The sequence below is a fragment of the Coenobita brevimanus genome, chromosome 65 (assembly GCF_032717465.1).
Source record: "Coenobita brevimanus isolate Jiangsu-jjx chromosome 65, ASM3271746v2, whole genome shotgun sequence".
NCBI lineage: Eukaryota > Metazoa > Arthropoda > Malacostraca > Decapoda > Coenobitidae > Coenobita > Coenobita brevimanus.
In genome coordinates, this window is record NC_137018.1 from 28,545,220 (window position 1) to 28,558,840 (window position 13,621).

Here is a 13,621-nt window from a genome sequence, read left to right on the forward strand (position 1 = left end):
AAAGGTGCTGGGAGGAATGAAAAAAGTGTTTAGATGTCATTCGCTTAGAATGGATGTAAAGAGAAGGCTGTATGAGGGTGTTGTGGTACCGACTGCGTTATATGGGGCTCAAACATGGAATGTGGGTGTAGCAGAGAGGAAAAGTTTGAATGTAATAGAGATGAGGTGTCTGAGGAGTATGTGTGGAGTGACGCATATGGATCGAGTGCGAAATGATGAAGTGCGAAGGAGAACTGGAGTTGTTCGGGAGATGGCTGGTAGAGCTGAGCAGAGGGTGTTGCGATGGTCTGCGCATATGGAGAGAAAGGATAATGAGCGACTGGTGAAAAAGATAACTAGATCTGATGTGAGAGGTGTAAGGCTGAGAGGGAGACCATGAATAGGATAGATGGACAGTGTGAAGAGAGCGCTGGATGCGAGAGAGATGTCTGTTGAGCAAGGAAGAGTGGCTGTGCGTGACAGAAATAAATGGAGAGAAAATGTGAATGAATAAATGATGACGCAGCCCTGAGGGGATATTCTCCCACATTTGGTCTGATTAGCTAGTCAGGTCAGGTGCGAGTAAGGGGATGGGTCTATTATGATGTGGCAGGGGTAAACCAACTCTGCTGTTGGGCCCTGCTGCGGATGTCACTGATTGCACTGCGCAGTTGACCCATGTGTGGTGTGCTACCTCCCTTTCCATGGGGGAAGCAGCCTAGGTATATATATATATATATATATATATATATTTACACATATATAAAAACAGACAACTTTGACCATTCGGTAAGGGGGCAGATGGCAGTGCATGGCAGGGAGTTTCTGATTACTCTGGGAGGAGAGGGGATTTCAACCATTTGCTAGGGAGCTAGACAACCATTCTCACTCAGCTTGTAGGTTACGCTCTGTCTTCCTCACGCATTGCCTGAATGATAACGGTGATCGGGGTGGCTGGGGGATTTTGACCATATGGCAGGAAGCCGGACAGCTGTTCTCACTCAGCTTGTGGGCTACATCTGTTTTCCTCACATGCTGCCGGTATGTTTCTGGTGATCAATGTGGCGGAGGGATTTTGACCATTCAGTATGGCCCCGGACAACCTTGTTTCTCTTCTTGTCAGTTACAGTATATTACCTGCACAACGACAGAGAGGCCGGTAGGCCACCCAATGGACTTTATATTTCTAGGCTACCAGTAAGCCAAAGCCATAACTTTTATGTCCAGTTATGGACAAATAAACCTGCAAACGGACCTAACGGAGCCAAGGCCTAACGCCTGTATACAGTAAAACCTCAATATAACAGACTTCAATAGACCGGCATTCGCTTTTATCGGAATCTAGGAGCTATCTATCTATTGCCAGACACCTGAATCCCTTATACGGAAGGCCACAAACAAATTGCCTCCAAGTCACCCTGTCCCCCACCAAATCGTTGCCCTACTTCCAATTCACAAACCCCTCTCTCATATACCTCTCCACTCCATCCCTACATTTCATCCTTGGCCTTCCCCTCCCTCTCTCCCCTTCCACCTCACTCACATACACTCTCCTCGTCAGTCTCTCACCCTCCATCCTCTCCACATGGCCAAACCACCACAGTGTGTTTCTCCTAATGCTTCCTATCACATCCACATCCACACCACAACGCTCCTTCAAGTCCTCGTTTGTCAGTCTGTCTCTCCATGTGACTCCACAGGCTTCTCTCAAATAGCTCATTTCCATTGCTCTCACTCTTGACTTGTGTCCTTCCAACAACGTCCAAGCTTCACTTCCATACGTCACAGCTGGTATCACAATACTGTCATGTAATAACTTTTTCACATCCAAGCTCACTTCCCTGTTCCTTATCACTGCCTTCATGAAGCCAGCAACCTTTCTTCCTTGTTGTACCCTTTCATGCACTTCACCCTCTAACCTTCCATCCTAACTCGTCACACTAGTACTTGAACGTACTCACATTTTCCACTTCCTCATCATCCAACCTCACTGTACATTCACTGACTTCACCTTTCTCCAAGGCCATAACTTTACTCTTCCCTACATTCACCTTTAAATTCCGTTTCTTACACACACTCCCAATCTCATCCACCAAGCCTTGCAGCTCCCCTTCGTCTTCACTTAAAAACACAGTATCATCTGCAAACAACAAAACAGGAAGTTCCTAAACACTGCCCTCTCTCATTAGGGCCACTCCCACATCCACTGCCCTGCCTTGTATCTCTTTTATAATCCCATCCATATACAAACTGAACAACCATGGAGACATGACACATCCCTGTTTCAACCCAACTTTCAAAGAGAAAAACTCACTCAGTTCACCATCCACACGCACTGCAGCCTTAGCACCCTCATACATACTCTTCACAGCATTCAACAACTTCCCATCTACTCCATATATTCTTAATACTTTCCACAATCTTTGTCTATCCACCCTGTCATATGCCTTCTCCAAATCCATGAATGTTGCATACAACTTCTTTCCCTTCTCTAGAAACTTTTCCACTAAACATCTAAAAATGAATATCTGATCTACACAACCTCTTCCGTTCGTAAAACCTCCCTGTTCTTCTCCAACTAATTCCTCTGTTATTTCCCTAACTCTGTCAATACGTATCCTACCGTATACTTTTCCTATTACACTAAGAAGACAAATGCCCCTATGATTACCACACACTTCTTTTTCCCCTTTCCCTTTGTACAAGGGAATAATTATACCTGACTTCCATTCATCCAAGACTTTACCTTCCTCCCAGGCCAATCTGCATATCTTCCACATCCATTCCAATACTATCTCTCCCCCATGCTTCAGCATTTCACCACACAGTCCATCAATTCCTGGGGCTTTCTCCATTTTGACTTTCTTCATTGCATCCACAACTTCTATCCTACTGATTCCTTCCTGTCTTCTCACCTCCCACCTTCTCCCAGCCACTTATACTCGCATTACTTTTGTTCTCTATGTTCAACAATTCCTTAAAGTGTTCTCTCCATCTACTCACTTTTTCTCCCTTCCCAACTAATAATCTACCATTTCTATTTTTCACTCCCCAATTAACTTCATTGCCACCCTCTCAGACTCTCTTTATCTCTTTCCTGAACATTTTCTTACATTTCCTCCACTTTACACTCAAATTCCTTCCAAAGTCCTCATCCACTCTCTTCTTACTCTCTCTTACTAATCTTTTCACCTCCCTCTTCCTTTCTACGTATAACTCTCTCTTCTGTCTCTCAACTTCTTCCACGCCCCTATTTCTCATCCATTCATTATATGCTTTCTTCTTTTTTGCCACAGAATGTCTAACCTCTTCATTCCACTATGCTGTTCCTTGCACCCCTTTCCATCTTCTCTTCACCCCACACACTACATCACATGCTGTATATATTTCTTCTTTGAGAGATATGAAGTCAGTGAATGTACAGTGAGGTTGGATGGCGAGGAAATGGAAAATGTGAGTACATTTAAGTACTTGGGGAGCATGATGAATAAGGATGGAAGTTTGGAGGGTGAAGTGCTTGAAAGGGTACAATAAGGAAGAAAGGTTGCTGGTTCCTTGAAAGCAGCGATAAGAAACAGGGAAGTGAGCATGGAAGTGAAAAAGTTACTACATGACAGTATTGTCATACCAACTCTAAAGTATGGAAGTGAAGCTTGGACGTTGTTGGAAGGACACAAGTCAAGAGTGAGAGCAGTGGAAATGAGTTATTTAAGAGGAGCCTGTGGAGTCACATGGAGAGACAAGCTAACAAATGAGGATATAAATGAGCATTGTGGTGTGGATGTGCATGTGATAGGAAGCGTCAGGAGGAACACACTGAGGTGGTTTGGCCATGTGGAGAGGATGGAGGGTGACAGACTGACAAGGAGAGCTTATGTGAGTGAGGTGGTACGGGGAAGAGAGAAAAGGAGGCCGAGGATGAGATGGAGGGATGGGGTGGAGAGGTATATGAGAGAGGGGGGGGTGAGTTGGGAGCATGGCAGTGAAATGGCGGGGGACAGGGCGACATGGAGGCGATTTGTTTGTGGCCACCCCGTACAGGACTGAGGCATCTGGTAATAAATAGATAGACAGAATATCTTGCACACACCTTCCACGTCCCTCATCTGCTCCAATTCATATTTACCCAATCGTTCCTCCACTTTTCTCTCATATTCTGCCATTTTCTCATCCTCTTGTAACCTTTCCACTGTCCTTACATCTACTCCTTCCTCCCATGCTTCCCTTCTTCTATTTCTCCATTTTACTTGGACCTTGATTCTGACCACCACCAAGTGGTGGTCAGAAAGACCACTCCCCCAACCTCTGTATGCTCTTGTATCCATTACACATCCTTTCATCCACACACACATAATCAATCATTGCCTTCTTTTCATTCAGTTCACCACCCACCCTTCTCATCACATCACTCGAGGAGCTACCGGACTGAAATCCTATATATATCGGAAAAAGTCCAATATAGGCAGAAACAGTTCGGACTCCATGACCACTTCAGCTATGTTCACGACAACAATGTAAATAAATAAAAGACATGTTTATTATTGTACAATACAGTATTATTATAAATATTATACTATTTGATTAATGTAGTGAAGTTATAAAACAGTACAGTACTGAAATGGTAGTCAAAACGGTTTAAAAACGATTCGTGCGATCTGGACAAATGTCTGATATATCAGAAAAAGTTCTGGTTTGCAAGGGGAAGTCCGGATGTCGCTTTTATTGGAATTTCACATTTTTCGGAATGGCTGGCGCCCGTATTAGTCCGTTATAGTGAGGTCTTATTGTACAAAGCATGACAGGATATAGAGCGTCCAGATAACTGAAGGATTACTGTATACATACATACATATACATGTAGAGTGAGTCTTCAATATATGAAAGGGATAGGGATAAAAAAAAAAAACTTTCATAATTCGAAATTTCGTACATCGGAACGATGTTCCCCATTGAAACATACATATAAATGGTGGATGCATCCCAGGACCCCCTTGGACCCCCCACTTAAACTTTACCCCCCTCCCCATTTTGAAGTAAGCAATACCTGTATACAATTGTAGAGAAGGAGGTGGCCATATTCTTGTACATCATCTTTTTCTTCATCACAGTCCCGATGGTGGAAGCTGCAAGGCCTAAAGCTCGCCCAATCTCCGAGACTCCCTGCCCCTCCTCATGGGGTCTTATAATTTCCAATTTCCTTTCCAGAGTTAGAGTAGGATGCTGCTGCTTCTTTGCAGCGGGCTTCCCCGATGCTGGAGATGATGCAGGGCGCTTGGAAGGCAGGGCGAAACAATACGAAAAGGTGAAGAAATGCGAAAATATCCTCACGTACAGCGAAGCTGCGAGGAGAGGAGGGACGTGGACTCAAATGAGATGTGCACAAAAATTTGTTTACCAGAGAAGGGTTAGTTCCTTTTCTCTCGGCAAGCGAGCTGTGCACCGCGCCCATTTTGAATTTTTCATGCAGTATTCCATCAAACCCTTCATAGCTGCTGGCCTTGAACAACACTTTACTGTTTCGGTGTCAGTGATGTCCTATAAAAAACTGTGAATAATTATGGGATGGGATCGAAGGTTACTGATGTGTTTACCCCAAGCAGTCAGGTGTTCTCCTCACTCCAGATGTATTTGCCGATGTTTACATGCTTGTGTTACATGCGCCCTAATTTTGAGTAAATTTCTTTCAGCAAGAGAACATAATTTACCACCCTCAAAATAGTCAGAAAAATACAGAAGACAAACTAGAGGAATATGAAATGAATTGGTAAGGTCTTTAGGCTGTATGCTTGCACGAAAGATTATGGGTTTTACAATTTTAAGAGACGATATGGAACAAAAATGTCTGCTAATCAGAAAAAAAAATTACTCTTTCGTCCCACATGTTCTCATAGGTTAGAATTCAGTTCCACATTCTTCGTTCAGTATCACTCTTCCCAATATATTTCGGACCGACTGAGCACAGTTATTTCTGCTCCTTAATGTTAGTGTACATTTACTGTTCATTCTTTTCTTCATTCATATGTGTATAAGTGAAAAAATTAAGACTGATACAAACAATAATGTATTCCATTATCGCTTTCATAGCTGCTGGCCTTGAACAACACTTACTGTACCGGTGTCAGTGATGTTGAGTTTGGGTGAGCTATAAAAAACTGCGAGCAATTATGGGAAGTGAACGAAGGTCATTGGTGTGTTTACAATACTCTACTCCACCATCCCAAACAGTCAAGGCTTTCACAGTTCACTTCATCCCAGATGTTTTCGGCAGATGTATACATGCTGATGTAACACGCATCCTAATTTTATTAATTCTTACAAGAACCATAGCAAATCACAGGATGGGGAAAAAAAAATAAATAAAATAAAACAGGTGTGCCAGATGAGTCTTTCACATATGTAAGAAAAAGAAATTGATTTTAGAACTCTGAAAAAATGGTCCCAAGGCCGACCTCGGGAGCATGCAAATTTCTGAACCCACAGCCACTGAGGGGGCTAATCATACGCTTTACTTTAAGCAGTAAAAGCACCTTACCGAATCAGTTCTTTCTGATAGTCTGTTATATTTTTCAGATTATTTCTGGGTTGGTAAATACAGTAAACGTTTCTTGTTAAATCTGTTTCCCCGCTTGTTGGCTGTTCTGGTGTGGCAACTTGTTTATTTCATTAACATAATGGCGGAAAGGACTGTTCTTCCCTAAGTGTTTAACTAAACCTGGCCTAACCGAGCTTATCTGTACCTAATAATTTAACCTAACCTAACCTCCAGTAGGGAAATTGGGAAACGATATCCACCTTTGAGCACACTGAGTTTCTTTCACTGCACTGGAAACGATCGTAGGGGAAAGTGATGATAATAACAGGGAGGAAATTTTTCAGCAAGAAAAAGTAATTTGCCAAACTAAACGTTGTCAGAAAATTAAAGAAACAAGCTGGAGGATTATGATTTGAATTGGTAAGGTCTTTCTGCTGCTTCAAGTGTACAATGAAAGACACAAGTATCTTCCCAAAGTCTGACGAATATAGGGTGGAATAATCGAACCATTTGAAACACGCACTAGTAGAAACTGGGTTTTCACTGTATTTTTCGCCTGGTGTAAATTTTCTTCAGATGGAATTGGGAAGATAATTGTCACTTTCATTGTACATTTAACGGTAAATAAATCAATCTAACAGTACAGTACTTGTGTTTTGTTTCCGCCGGATTAATCGTGATTTCAGATTATTCAGGCACCTCTTCACACCATATAGTCTGGATAATGGGGCTATCTCTGTATTTCCTTTCGTACCGATTTTCGTATCATCGAGACAGATATTTTCGTACTGTGGAATTTGTCCTATATTCATCACTTTCGTACCATCGAAAGTTTGTACTTCAGGTTTTCGTACTTCGAAGACTCACTGTACTGTGTGTGTGTGTGTGTGTGTGTGTGTGTATGTATATATACTTACAGTACCCGCGCGTCCAACACACGTTTATCCAGCACGATTCGCGTCCAGCACAGAGAGCAAAATATTAGTACGATCTAATACAATTTAATTACTGTAACATGGGTGCATTAGCATAACACGCATGGAGCTCCGAGAAGTGGGCGAAATCCACAGAGTTCACCTCTAGCACGATCACCCCCGGTCCAACACGGTCATACTGGACATTCCTGTGATGCTGACAGCCAATCAAAACTTCTGATCAAGTTGCCTCCCCCACACGCTATCGTGATGTGATCGTGATGTCGCCCAATCAAAAATGCTTCTGCTCTCACGTGATGTTTTGTTTAAATTTCTCCCGCCACAGTGCCACTCAGTCGCATAATTCGCATTGGAATGTGCTTTTTTCTTGCTGCATTTTCTGCACTGCAACTGCATTTTATCCTGCTCACGATGCCTAGGAAGCCTTCTGAGAACCCCAAGAAGACGGCACCTCCCTCAGGCCACCAAGCTAGAAATCATCGAGAGGAAGAAGAAAAGGGAGAGGAAAGTGGACATTGTGGCCTACGACGTGAATGAAGCCAGTGTGAGGACCATAATAAAAAACCAAGACAAGATCCTGGCAGCAGTGAAGGCTTACGGAGTGCTAGGACTGGCAGAAGCAGGACTTTCCGTGGATGTGGATGAGGATAGTGATTTTGCAGGATTTACGAGGGAGGTTGAGGAGGAGCAGCACCATTACCCGCTAATGACGCCAGCAGCCATCCTCCGGGGACCCAGTAGGACTACCTACAGCCTCAGATACCACCTTCCATTCCCATCAAGCCCACCAACACTATCCTCAAAGGTTAGTTATCATTCACAGTACAGCACCATTTATTATAATTACAGTAGTACCAATATATGTAAAGGTATATGGTAGGTATTTAGGGTGACTTTTCCTAGGGTTGCTGACATTATTCATTTTTCCCCATAAGCTCTGTTGTTTGTCCAACACGTTTTTGGTCCAACACGGGACCTGTGCATGACAATATTACCGTGTTGGACGCGAGGGTACTGTATATATATATATATATATATATATATATATATATATATATATACACAATAAATGCTTTGTTTCAAAATGATCTTACCTGACCATAACCCTGGATATCTCAATCACTTCCCCCATCCCTAAAAAATAGCCCAGTAATTCCCATACCTTTACCAAATGAAAATAACCCATTAATCACTATGTTTACCCTTCATTGACAAATATAATATGATCTTAAATAAAAACAATTAACAGCTTAATCACACTTGGTATATGAGAACAAAAAAATTCTATATTACAGTAGACTTGCTTCAACAGATCTCGAGAGACCAGATATCGTGTTTAACGTACACTACAAAGGGAACCGAACTTCCAAAAGCTATAACGAACAATGTCCGTTAAATGAGACACAATGGGTCACAATACATGTTTCTTACCCTCTTTACTAAAACCTGGCCTGATATTGCCCTCTCACCATTGTGATTCCTGAGTTGTTATGAGTGACTACTGTATGACAATACTATTCTAGTCAGGATGTTGTGCTATGACAAAGGTGTAAATTAAGCTACAAAAGGCAAAATTATGGGCCAAATCAGTTTAATATGGGTACAACATTCATTTCTTGTACAGGCATACCCTGTTTTAACGATCCAATTGGTTAAGTACAAACCCGTTGTTAGGCATGGTATCGTATCTCGGGGTATTTTTAACATGTAAAGTATAGGGATGCGTTTTTGTGCCTTGGGTTTCCCCCCCCCCAACCAAGTCCTAAACCCACCCAAATGAGTCCAAAAACAAGTTTCTAGGTAACCTAATCCCCAAATAGCTTGGAAACAAGACAAACTACACCTAAAAGCAGTTCATAACTCATCTAAACCCAAAAATAAAATCTGAAAACCATAAAAAACAAGTCCAGAAAAAATCTAACAGTAAACTGTACCCCAAAATGACAATATTCACCTCACCTATGACTAAAACACATTAACCTAAGTCTAAAAACAGTTTACCTATCAACCTAAACACGAATTTAAAAAAAAAAAAAAAAAGTTATATCGGAGTTTGGCCATTGTTCGGCTGGGTAGGGTGGTATTTCTACCCCCATCGCTAAGCCAGGGTCTCACATCTAGGGGTATTGTATCTCAGGGTCAAAATGTACTGTAGTAGATCATGCTAATGTACGCTCAATCCTTGAGTAACTCACGGTTGGGTAAGACGTTTTTGTTCTAACGCTTTCAGCACAATGCAACAGGTTATATCAACACAGAAAAACTCGAGCTCACGTTGGAAGTCAGCTGGCCTGGTTACAAAATTTGAAAGTCGTATGCAGTGACGTCAACCACCAGACTCATCATGATTGACTGACTGAATTCAAGCACCTGACCTGACCTGGGCACACTCAAGGCCATATGATGAGACAAAAATTTATGGGTCTCACAATTTTAGGGAAAAAAATGGAGCAAAAATCTATGCTAATCAGAAATAATTACGTTTTCATTCATGTGCTCTCGCAAATTAGCATTCAGTTCCACATACTGTACTTTATTCGATTTTGCGCTTCCCAATGTATTTTGGACCGACTGAGCATACAGTTAAACAGTCCCTTCTCACGTCTCATCGAGTTCTACCCCATACCTACGTGGGTTTTGCAATTTTAGTGTAAGAAATGGTACAAAAATGTTTGCTAAAAAAAATAAAAATAAAAATAAATAACTCTTTCATTCACGTGTTCACATAAGTTGGTGTTCAGTTTCACATTCCTCGTTCGATTTCATGCTTCCCAATGCAGTTCGGACTGACTGAACATACAGTTATCAAACCTTTCTCACGCCTCATCGAGTTCTACCCCACATTCATAAGGGTGTCGCAATTTTAGGGGAAGAAATGGAAAGAAAATGTTTGCTAATCAGAAAAAAAATACTCTTTCATCCATGTTATCATAAGTTAACATTCAGTTCCACATTCTTCGTTTGATTTCACACTTCCTAACACGTTTCCGACGGACTGAGCACAAGGCTATCAGTCCTTTCTCGCATCTCATTGACCTTACCGCACACTCAAGTGGTTTTTGCAAATTTAGGGTACAAATTTGCTAATCAGAAAAAAATTACTATTTCATCAATGTATTGAGTTAGCGATCAATTCCACATTCTTCGCTGGATTTTGCACATCCCAAAACATTTTGGGCCAACTGATCGTACAGATAACAGTCCTTTCTTGCATCACATCCAATTCTACCCATGCTGTGTGTGTGTGTGTGTGTATTTACCTATTTGTAGTGTACAGGAATTGAGCACTGCTCGTGTTGTCCTGTCCCCATATCCACATTTATCTAGTCTACTTTTACACACATGAATGGTTTTCGCCTGCACCACCTCTTCGCCTAAGTTGTTCCAAATACTTATGGATTTACCTAATATACCCAATTGTGATATACAGGAAATGAGCTACACTCGTGGGATCTCGTCTCTGTTTATCAGTGAGTTAAATTTAGCTTTAAACTCGTTTAAGTTTTCAGACTGGACAATCTCTTTGTCCAGGCTATTCCACAGGTATATACTTCTATAAGGAAAACTATATTTTTTTGATATCCTTCAAGCAGCTTGATTTCTTCAATTTCATTCCGTGTCCTCTTGTTGCTCTCTTATCCCGTACAAACATATCTTCTCTTGTCAATTTTATCTACTCCTATCATGGTCCTGAACACTGCAATCATGTCTCCCCTCTTTCTCCTTTCCTCTAAGGAAGGCAAATCCAGCTTTTCCTGCCTCTCTCTGTATGACAGATCTGCCAGACTGGGGACCATCTTGGTTGCTGTTCTTTGTATTCTCTCAGTCTTGTTTATATCTTTCTTTTTATGTGGGGACCACACTACTACTGCATATTCTAATCTGGGGCGGATCATGGCCACTATCAGTTTTTTCATCATCTCCTCATCGACATAATGAAACGCGACTCTTATGTTAGTCAAGAGTTTATAAGTCTCTCCAACTATCTTGTTAATGTGCTTTTCTGGTGACAAACTATCTTGGACTAGCACTCCCAAATCTTTCTCTTCTCTCCTTTTTGTGATTAATTCATTACCCAACAAATAATTCAGTGATGGCCTCCTGGTACTTTTACCCATTTCCAATATTTTACATTTCTTTACATTAAATTTCATTTCCCACGTCCGGCTCCAATTGTGTATCCTATCCAAATCCTCCTGCAAAATTTTACAATCCTCCTCAACCTCTACCTTCCTCATGATCTTTACATCATCAGCAAACAGACTTGCATAACTGTTCACTCCATCTACCATATCATTTACGTAAATCAGGAACATTACTGGCGCCAACACTGAGCCTTGAGGGACTCCACTTGTTACTTCCCTCCATCCAGACATCTTATCCTTTATTACTGTCCTCATTTGTCTGTCTCTCAAAAAGTCTCTCATCCATTCCAGAAGTTTCCCCTTTAGTCCTCCTATGTATTTTAGTTTCCACATTAGTCTCTTATGAGGTACCTTGTCAAAGGCCTTCTCTAAGTCTAAGTACACACAATCCACCCAACAATCTCTCTCCTGTATTACATCAATCGCTCTTGAGTAGAAGCTCAACAAGTTAGAAACACACGACCTTCCACTTCTGAATCCAAACTGACATTCAGCCAAAATATTCATCTCTTCCAGATATTTTATCCACCTGTCTTTCAGGATTCTCTCACACAATATTGCGACCATGCTGGTTAGAGACACTGGTCTATAATTCAGGGGTTCTTCCCTGTTTCCTCCCTTGTAAATTGGTACCACATTTGCCCTCTTCCATTCTTGTGGCGCTTTCCCCTCTTCCAGTGAGCATACGATTAAACTGTGAATTTTATCCGCCAGTTGTTCCCTGCATTCCTTCAGTACCCAGTTAGAAATTTCATCAGGTCCTGGGGCTTTCCTTACATCTTGAGTTTCCAGTAATTTATACACTTCCTGTACCTCCACTTTTATATCTTTCATCACCTGAACATTTCTAATCACTCCCTCCCCTTCCACAAGCTCCTTTTCTTTAGTGAAAACTGCCTGGAAAAGTTTATTCATTATTTCTGCTTGCATTGCCGCATCCTTAAAGACCTCTCCTTCTACTTTCAGTTTGGTGATTCCTTCCTTTTGTTTCAGTTTGCCATTAACAAATCTATAAAACAGTTTGGGTTCATCCTTGCATTTGTCTATTATACCTTTTTCAAAATTCCTTTCTTCTTCTGTACGTATTCTTGTGTATTCATTTCTTGTTCTTTTATATACTTCCTTTGTTCTGTTGTTACCTCTCTTTCTCCAATTGTTCCACGCCTTATCTCTCTCTTTTTTTGCTATCATACACCTTCTATTAAACCACTCCTTTTTCCTGTTTTCTTTCCCTCTTACTCTTGGTACAAATTTTTCCACTCCCAAATTAAACAGGTCTAGAAAGATATCCCACTTCCTCTGTATCTCTCTTGTTTCTCTGAATTTTCTCCAATCCGCATTTTCAAAAAAGTTTCTCAATCCTGTAAAATTTGCTTTCCCAAAGTTGTATCTTCCCTGTCTATGAAGCTCGTCTCTTGGCTCGATGTTGCCTATTAACATCTGCAACTCAATGACCATGTGATCAGGACAGAGATATTTCAATGATTCTATTACATCGGGTTCTTTGGTGAACAGTAAATCTAACCTTGCTGGTGTGTCCTCACCTCGAAACCGTGTCTCTTCTTTGACCCATTCCGTCATCACATTATTATACCACGTTGAGTACACCGCTTCCCGTCCGATCAGCGAAGTTAAGCAACGTTGGGTCTGGTCAGTACTTGGATGGGTGACCGCCTGGGAACACCAGATGCTGTTGGCATCCCTACGTGTCAAGTGGGGTTGGTGGAGGATTAGTGCCCCTCCCTGTAAAACAATTAACTCTAAGCCCTTGGCCACCCCGTGTGGGATACATGGCGTCTGGCAATGAATGAATGAATGAATATTTAATAACATGGTGCCCCACGAATTCTCGCCGCCTCCCGAGTACCATTCCTCCCAGTTCACCTCTTTACAGTTAAAGTCACTCACCAAAATTATATTATTGCTTTTCTCAATTATTTTTTGCAAATAGCTAGCCATATCTGACAACATCTCATGGTATTCATCTTCCTTCCATGCTCTCGTCTTTGGGGGAACATACAGTACTCGTC

At 41.6% G+C, this 13,621-nt stretch overlaps 1 pseudogene; it reads left to right on the forward strand.

Moving 5' to 3' along the window:
* The first annotated feature begins 13,171 nt into the window (after positions 1-13,171).
* On the forward strand, positions 13,172-13,290 carry LOC145405127 (5S ribosomal RNA; annotated as a pseudogene).
* The last annotated feature ends 331 nt before the right edge of the window (positions 13,291-13,621 follow it).